This window comes from Tachysurus fulvidraco, chromosome 12 (genome assembly GCF_022655615.1).
Source record: "Tachysurus fulvidraco isolate hzauxx_2018 chromosome 12, HZAU_PFXX_2.0, whole genome shotgun sequence".
NCBI classification, from domain to species: Eukaryota; Metazoa; Chordata; class Actinopteri; order Siluriformes; family Bagridae; genus Tachysurus; species Tachysurus fulvidraco.
This window is the reverse complement of record NC_062529.1, coordinates 21,519,448-21,527,473: the sequence shown is the minus strand read 5'-3', so window position 1 is coordinate 21,527,473 and position 8,026 is coordinate 21,519,448. Positions and strand designations below refer to the sequence as shown.

At 40.2% G+C, this 8,026-nt stretch overlaps 1 protein-coding gene across 3 annotated transcripts in view; it reads left to right on the top strand.

Moving 5' to 3' along the window:
* Positions 1 to 4,852: 4,852 nt before the first annotated feature.
* peli1b (pellino E3 ubiquitin protein ligase 1b) overlaps positions 4,853 to 8,026 on the top strand; it is a 39,452-nt gene continuing 36,278 nt past the window's right edge. For 2 of the 3 annotated variants that reach the window (XM_027143017.2, XM_047821454.1), the window contains exon 1: positions 4,853 to 4,982. The gene's annotated coding sequence lies outside the window, so the exon portion shown is untranslated. Of the gene's footprint in view, positions 4,983 to 6,565; positions 6,940 to 8,026 lie in introns of those variants that run through there. The other variant, XM_027143016.2, reaches the window with a different exon arrangement.

Genomic DNA, 8,026 nt, shown 5'->3' with positions numbered 1-8,026 from the left:
CACACACACTCTCATTCACTCACACACTCACACACTACGGACAATTTTCCAGAGATGCCAATCAACCTACCATGCATGTCTTTGGACCGGGGGAGGAAACCGGAGTACCCGGGGGAAATCCCCGAGGCACGGGGAGAACATGCAAACTCCACACACACAAGGCGGAGGTGTGAGGCAAACATGCTAACCACTAAGCCACCATGCCCCCCTAGTGTATACTGTATGTGCTATTACAGAAGCTTGTTGCCTTTCTAAATTTCTAAATTCTGGTGTAAAAAATGCAACCCTGGCAACACTGTAAGGAACCGACCTGCCTGCTGTTCTGTTTCAGCTAATGATGCTAATAGAAATTTCTGCCACAATGGACATCTGTTAGCACTTGCTGTAATTCCTGTTTTTGACAACTAGAGGAAATATACAGTAGCTTCATGCTCGCTCTATGAACATTATCAGCAGAAGAGGAAAACCAGATTACTTTTTTCCTACTAGTTGGTTGTCCTGCATCTTCAATAAATAGGCTACAAGGACAAGACAATATGATCATATAATTATCATCTCTATACTGGCTACCTGTTAAGTTTAGAATTGATTACAACTACAGTACATATGTACAAGGCTCTTGTTAGTTTAGCTCCCATGTATATAACTGGGCTTCTAACAGGATACAATCTGACATGCTCTTTGTTATCACAAAAGGACTTCTGATAGCTCGTAAAATATCAAAGTCTACCAAAGGCGGGAGAGCGTTTTTGTATTTATCTGCTGAACTTTGGAATAGTCTTCCTACAGTGTTCGGGGCTCAGACTCACTTTCCCAGTTTAAATGTAGATTAACATAATACAACCATGTCCTACAACCAAGTGCTCCAGTAGATACACATTATTATCTAGTGATGGTTAATATTATAAACAGCATCTATGGTAATTCCTCTCCACTCGCTTCTCTCTTTCTTCCCATCCCGAGGCATCTAGAGATCTTCATCCAGCTCCAGCTCGGACCTTCAGTGAGAAGCCAACTCCATGTGGTCTTTGAGGACAACAACCTCACAATCAATACAAAATTCTCAGACTGTACCTGACTGTAGAAAGGACATTATTCATCATATCACTCTCTGGTGTTTATAACAGTTTATAATCACACCCTCCAGTGTCACCCAAATGAGGATGGGGTTCACTTTTGAGTCTGGTTCCTCTCAAGGTTTCTTCCTCTTCCATCTAAGGGAGTTTTTCCTCACCACAGTCACTTCAGTCACCTCAGGCTTAAGAGCTCCTGAGGAACTAAGAGGTCAGTGCGATTTCACCACAAACCCAACACTAATTTCTTCCTGCCAAATTCTTCAGATGATCAATAACGAAGACCCGTTCACAAAGCCTTTTTTCCTACTGCACGTCATCAATCACAGATCTTTAGTAATCCTTTTTCCAGAGCCCTGACTTTGTTAAACACTTTGTTTTATGAAAATCCACCAGGAACAAAGCTGGGATGAGACAGTGCAGTGTGCTACAGTAAGGCAGGGTTGGGTTTTTTTATTGGGTTAAACCTACGCTGCTCTAAAAAAAAAAAAGCCTGATCAACAGAGGTGTGGAGAGAGTTGACAACAGCTCAGAATTATATCTCGACCCTGTGTAATTAAACTCAAGTCTAAAAATAGCTGTAGAGCAAGGAGCGGTAAGTATATTGCTAGAAGTATATTCTAGGAGAGAGAGAGAGAGAGAGAGAGAGAGAGAGAGAGAGAGAGAGAGAGAGAGAGAGAGAGCACTGAACACTGACAGTCTGAACCCAATAGACTCTGTTTAAACTCTGAAACATTTCCCAGTTGAATCTCATGTGCACTTTAATTAAAAACTACAGTGAGAGAAATCTTGTGCAAATCTTGTAGACCATTATAGCAAGAACAAAACGCTTCAATACCTCCATCCATCCGTCCATCCATCCAGCTTCCTACGTCGTCAAACCCTCGAGCACCTGTGCATGTAAAACACTTATGGAATGTGAGCACTCGGTTTTCTCGAGCCGTCCAAGTTTGCAATATCACAAGCAGCAAGTAAACATACGTGTATACATAGTTACTGTTGCCAGAGCAGCTCGACAACAGTGTGCGGCTCGTTCCCAAACACCGAGGTTAGGATATGAACTCTTAACCATGAGATTCGATTACCCGATCCTGGCACACCAATCTCCTCCCTGCTCTTTCTCTTTCCACATTATACTCCCTCACTCTGACCTCTTCTCAACCTCTCAGCTTGGTGGTTCGCACACAGCTGTTGCTATGTTTTTCATTTACTCGCATCCTGAAATGATCTCTTGGCTAGAACAAATGCCCTCTGGAGCATTCGGCGGGGGAAACACAGTACGGTCATTATAGCAAGGAGGGAAATTTTCAATAAAACAAACAAACAAAAAGAAAAGAAATGTATTATCCTTTATTGTGGGTTTTTCTGTTTTTTTTTTAAACATTAAAGGGATATTGGAACATGAACATGTGATGTCATAAGATAAGATCAAAGAGTCGATCAAAGAACTGAAGCTTCCTTGTGCCAGGCTTTGTATGGCTGTAAGATATGAGGGGGGGAAAAGGATTCGGTATGAATCATATATAAAGCCGTCTATAAGGTGTGTGTGTGTGTGTGTGTGTGTGTGTGTGTGTGTGAGAGAGAGAGAGAGAGAGAGAGAGAGAGAGAGAGAGAGAGAGAGAGAGAGAGAGAGAGAGAGAGCATGCATTTTTGGCCAAATGTCACTTCAAAGATAGGAATATCTGACAGTCTTGTCCCTGTGAGACATTTGGTATGGTATGAAAAACACCAGCAGCTATTATAACAATTCTTCTTCTTCTTAACAATAATAATAATAATAATAATAATAATAATAATAATAATAATAATAATAATAATAATAATAATAATAATAATTTAGGTAGCTGAAGTTACGTGTAGGTTATATGTAGATTTAGCTACAATAACAATTATTTTGATGGAAGGACCTCAGATGAAGTGTGTGTGTGTGTGTGTGTGTGTGTGTGTGTGTGTGTGTGTGTGTGTGTGTGTGTGTGTGTGTGTGTGTGTGTGTGCGTGCGTGCGTGCATGTGTGTGTTTATGCATTCATGTATTGGTTAGATGTTGTGCTGTTGCTATAGTGGCCTAAATATGGATCATGGTGAGAGTTACACTAATTTATTATTGTCAATGAAGTTATGTGGTGTGTGTGTGTGTGTGTGTGTGTGTGTGTGTGTGTGTGTGTGTGTGTGTGTGTGTGTGTGTGTGTGTGTGTGTGTGTGTGTGTGTGTGTGTGTGTGTGTGTGTGCATGCGTGTTTATACGTCTTGGTCTGAGATTGTTTTTGTATGTTTTTTTTGTTTATTTATTGGTGTTTCTATGTGTATATGTAGCTATCTTCAGACTGGAATATGAGAGTTGTATCTTTTAGCCTGGCTATGTTCTGCTGATTAGAGCAGAATTTCACCAAGATTTATGGTTAGCCAGATAAAGCAGGAGCCAAGGACATCTGAAAACACACTCTCACAGACACACACACACACACACACACACACACACACACACACACACACACACACACACACACACACACACAAAATCCTTCATCTTTTTAATCCGGAATTTTGACTTATTTTCATAATCATATTCATACTATTATACAGTATTGAAAAATATCTTGGTTTTTCAGTTGAGGGATTTTAGTCATCTGTTGACTGGCTGGTTTCATTAGGCAGGGACTGTTCAGGGACTAGGTGTAACCCCATGTACAAATTTAAAATTAGCTAATACCCACGGTATCCCCTACACAGAAAGCGAAAAACCTCTTTGAAACTCACTCGACCTCTTTTTCACGCCTGAGCGATCGGCACTGAAATTGCTTCTGTCTTACAGTATGTAGTCATCAAGAGGAAATACATCATTTGGTGAAACATGGCTTGAGTAATTACTTTACAATTATTCATTCATTCATTTTCTACTTCTTATGCAAACTTCTCGCGTCACGGGGAGCCTGTGCCTATCTCAGGCGTCATCGGGCATGAAGGCAGGATACACCCTGGACGGAGTGCCAACCCATCACAGGGCACACACACTCTCATTCACTCACACACACACACACTACAGACAATTTTCCAGAGATGCCACTCAACCTTGGACCGGGGGAGGAAACCGGAGTACCCGGAGGAAACCCCCGAGGCACGAGGAGAACATGCAAACTCCACACACACAAGGCGGAGGCGGGAATCGAACCCCCAACCCTGGAGGTGTGAGGCGAACGAGCAAACCACTAAGCCACTGTGCTCCCCACTTTACAATTAATTTAACAAAATTAAACTTTTCATCTTTTCATGTCTTTCATCAATACAGTGAACCTTAATGTGTTTTATTGTCTGTTCAGTTCTTATGTTAAGCAAGTAAGTGTGAAATGATGAATGCTGTTTGGAGTTCAGAGGTTTGTTAGGATTGTTAGCTCACTAGCTAGCTCATGTTAACTAACTGGTTAAGGTTTTTAGTTATAGAACAGTAACTAGCTACATTATCAACATCACAAAATAATTAACTTGAACTGATAACGAAGTTAGATATTGTACTATAACAAGTAAACACTACCCAGTTGTGTCATAGTTCAGTCAGGACCACTTGAGTCAAAATAAAGACAATTCTTTGAAATATTACAATTTTTTATTTGCAAGCTTATGAAATTTACATTTGGCGGTATGGCTCTGTTCTGAATTCCCCTTCCTTTTCATGAGCTCCATGAAAGCTAGTCAGGGAACAGCAGCAGCTTCGTGGGGGGACAATCTCCCATTAACTGGGAAAGCAGCCAGACAATTGACAATTGACATCAGCTGATAGCCGAGCTTGACTATGTGGCCTCCCTGAACTGACGCTGAACTGCTATATTTAGCCAAACAATTTCCATTAGCAATTAGCAATCAAGTTCCACCAAAGACAGCTTTCTTCTTTGGCAATTTCCAGATAACAAGACAAGGTAACATGATGAGCTTTAATGTAAGACACTGAGTTTAACAGTCCACATGTGTATATACATCATTAGTGTCGTTTGGGATAAATCGGGAGTATAAAATAGGAGGGAAAAAACCTGTGATGGTGTGAGACCAAAAAAGTTTTATTTAAAGGTGTAATATACTTAGTGATTCAGTGAACCAGTGAGTTTATATAACACCAAAATCTACCAAATGTGTCGAAGTATTGGTTCTGCTGTTGGCAGCTTGAATGTCATATGGATAACATAAGTGATAACAGGAACAAACTAGCTACTAGATGGACCTCCATCAGCTGACCTCAGATTAGCCAAGCAGGACACTTTAGGTTTGCCCATAAATACACCGACAGTGCATCCAGACTATAACTGAAATGATGTAAGAACATACCAGGGCTCTCAAGTTTTGAAGACAGACAAGAATGACATCTCCAAACCCTCACCCAAACACAACAATGGGGGTGTTGTGTTTGGTAAGGATCACTGAACACAATTTAACCAAATACGGGCCTACCCTTTTCACCACCTTCTCTGGGCCAGCATTCTGCAACCTGGCCTTTTTAGGGGGCTTTCCTCTCATGGCGAATGAGAGAATGCTTAGTTGCCTTTTAGTTGACATCTTTGAAAGACAGTTGCAATGATTAATGCATCCGTGACAGGATATCAAATATGACATGATTTTAAAAGAGACCTACAACATCGACGATGCAATACACTTTAATTTGTTTAGTGCTAATAAAATTATTAAGTCTATTTGGAGAGAGATGTTTAATGTGACAAAATGTCAGTCATCGTGTGATAACGGAAATATGACTAGGCCTAGACCAGTGGTTCTCAAACTTGTTCGGCGTGTGGGCCCCCCCTTGTATACAGTGCATCCCTACTCCCCTCCCCCCCACCCCCAAAGAAAATTTATGACATAAAACATTCCAAAACTTAATATTTGAATTAAACAATACATATTAAATTATACAATGTAGTGCTGGTGGTTAGTAGTGGTTATTTGTCTGAGATTTAATTACATAGAATTTATGATAAATTCATTATTTTGTAAAATGTCATAGAACCTGGCACCCAGTTTGAGAACCAATGGCCTAGACTACTTGTTCTGAGAAGGTGTTGTGAGTGAACCGGGGCCCCCCAGAACCATTTCAGGGCACCCAGTTTGAGAACCACTGGCCTAGACTACTTGTTCTGAGCAGGTGTTGTTAGGAAACAGGCTGTAAAACTGTTAGCTAAGTTACAGACAATCATGAGAAACTGATGCTGATTATCTGGGAAACGTCTCTAACAACAAAATGTCATTGTGTCAAACAAGTTGTGAATTTGTTGTAACATTAAAACAGGAGATAGTTTGTACATGTTTGGGCAAGAGCGTGAATGTGTTTACTATGTTTCTGTGTTTGTTGAATCTTATTTATTACAGCTTTTTGTTGCTAACGGATGCTTGAATGAAGTATACTGTATATGCTACTAGCTAACTTGCTAGCGACGCTATTCGCCTGCACTACATTTCCCAGAATGCCAAGGCGCACGTGACGCGTCCTGGCTTTCCCCCCCCGCCCACTACTAGACGCCACAACACCATCTGTTTATGTTCAGTACTGAGAACCTGAGCGATGAGAGTCGGCACGAGCGTCGGCACGAGCTTCGTGTCAGTTATTTTAAAAACCGTAGTTTTGTGTTTTTGAATCAGCGTGCGCGAGACCGACCGTTATTCCTCAGTATATCTAACCAGCCTGTATTCTGCCTTGAAGTCATACTAAAAGTATTCGCACCCCTGTCTTTGTTAGCAGGTGGCTTTGTTTGCTAGCGTAGTGTGTATTGTAGGTTTTTAGTCCTAATTTGCATGTATATATTTTTTGCTCGAACCGCTGGAGCTAACGAACCGGTTCCGAGTCTTTTGGAACGAACCGAATCGTTTGTGGAAAAAACCGTTATCAGGGTAAGTATCCTGTAAAATATTTATTTATTTATCTATTTATTTATTTGTTTGTTTATTTATTTATTTGGAAGTGTTATTGCTACCCCAGATGTGTATCGTTATTTTGTTGCAGCCACATTTTTAAGAGTCATTTTGATTCATGAAGGGAATTTTTTGAGTTAAATAAATGAACCGATTCTTTATGTTGTATGCTAATCGACTTGCTAATGCTTTGTTTGGTGTGATTTATGGTGACTAAAAAAAACTTTTCCCTCGTTGTCATGTTGTATTGATGCTTTATATATTGCTTAAATATGATCATATGCCTTAAATCAGAAGACGTTGTTTGCCCACTTGAAGAAAAAAAAAAATAAAAGCAGCAACCTATTTTGTGAGGTCCTCTGATGACGTCACAGGGTGACCATGTTAATAGATTGAAAGATGAGAAACTAGTGTCTCAATCTCAGGCACAGTAGGATAACGTTCAGGTGCTCCTACAAATATAAGTGCTTTAGTGGCTGGTGTCACTCCAGTGAAGTTTAACATCATAATAATGAGAAGTTTATAATGTATTAGAACATTAGAGATAGATATACAACAGATTTGTGTAGTATTATGACCGAGACTTGGCTCGTGTGGTTGAGTGTCAAGGAGATGATGAGAGCGATGATGTTAGAGTGAAAGTTGTTCAAGGTTGTGCGTAATGTTGGAAATCGTAAACCTTGCAGTTACATGGAAAAAATATTGTTTCGTAATCACATTAAAAGTGAACGTTAATTATAAAGATCAATATACCAGTCATCCAGGGCGGGTTTGTTCCTTTAAAGGAATTTGGGTGTGTTGACATTTTTGTTAGACTGCTTTGTGATGCTTCTCTGTTTCTTTCCTGGATGAATTTATCTTGAAGACCAAAAGTGACATTTTTGCTCCGTTCTCTTATAAAACTCTCTCCATCCCGATGAGTTTGTCAGTTGTGACTTCTTTACCAGTGTACCTTGGTGTAAAAAGTGAATTCTCTTTTTATCAGTGCACAGATTTGATTGGGCTTTGTTTTCGATGCAAACCTGTTGTGCTGGCTTAGAACAATGTCTGCCATTATGATGATCAC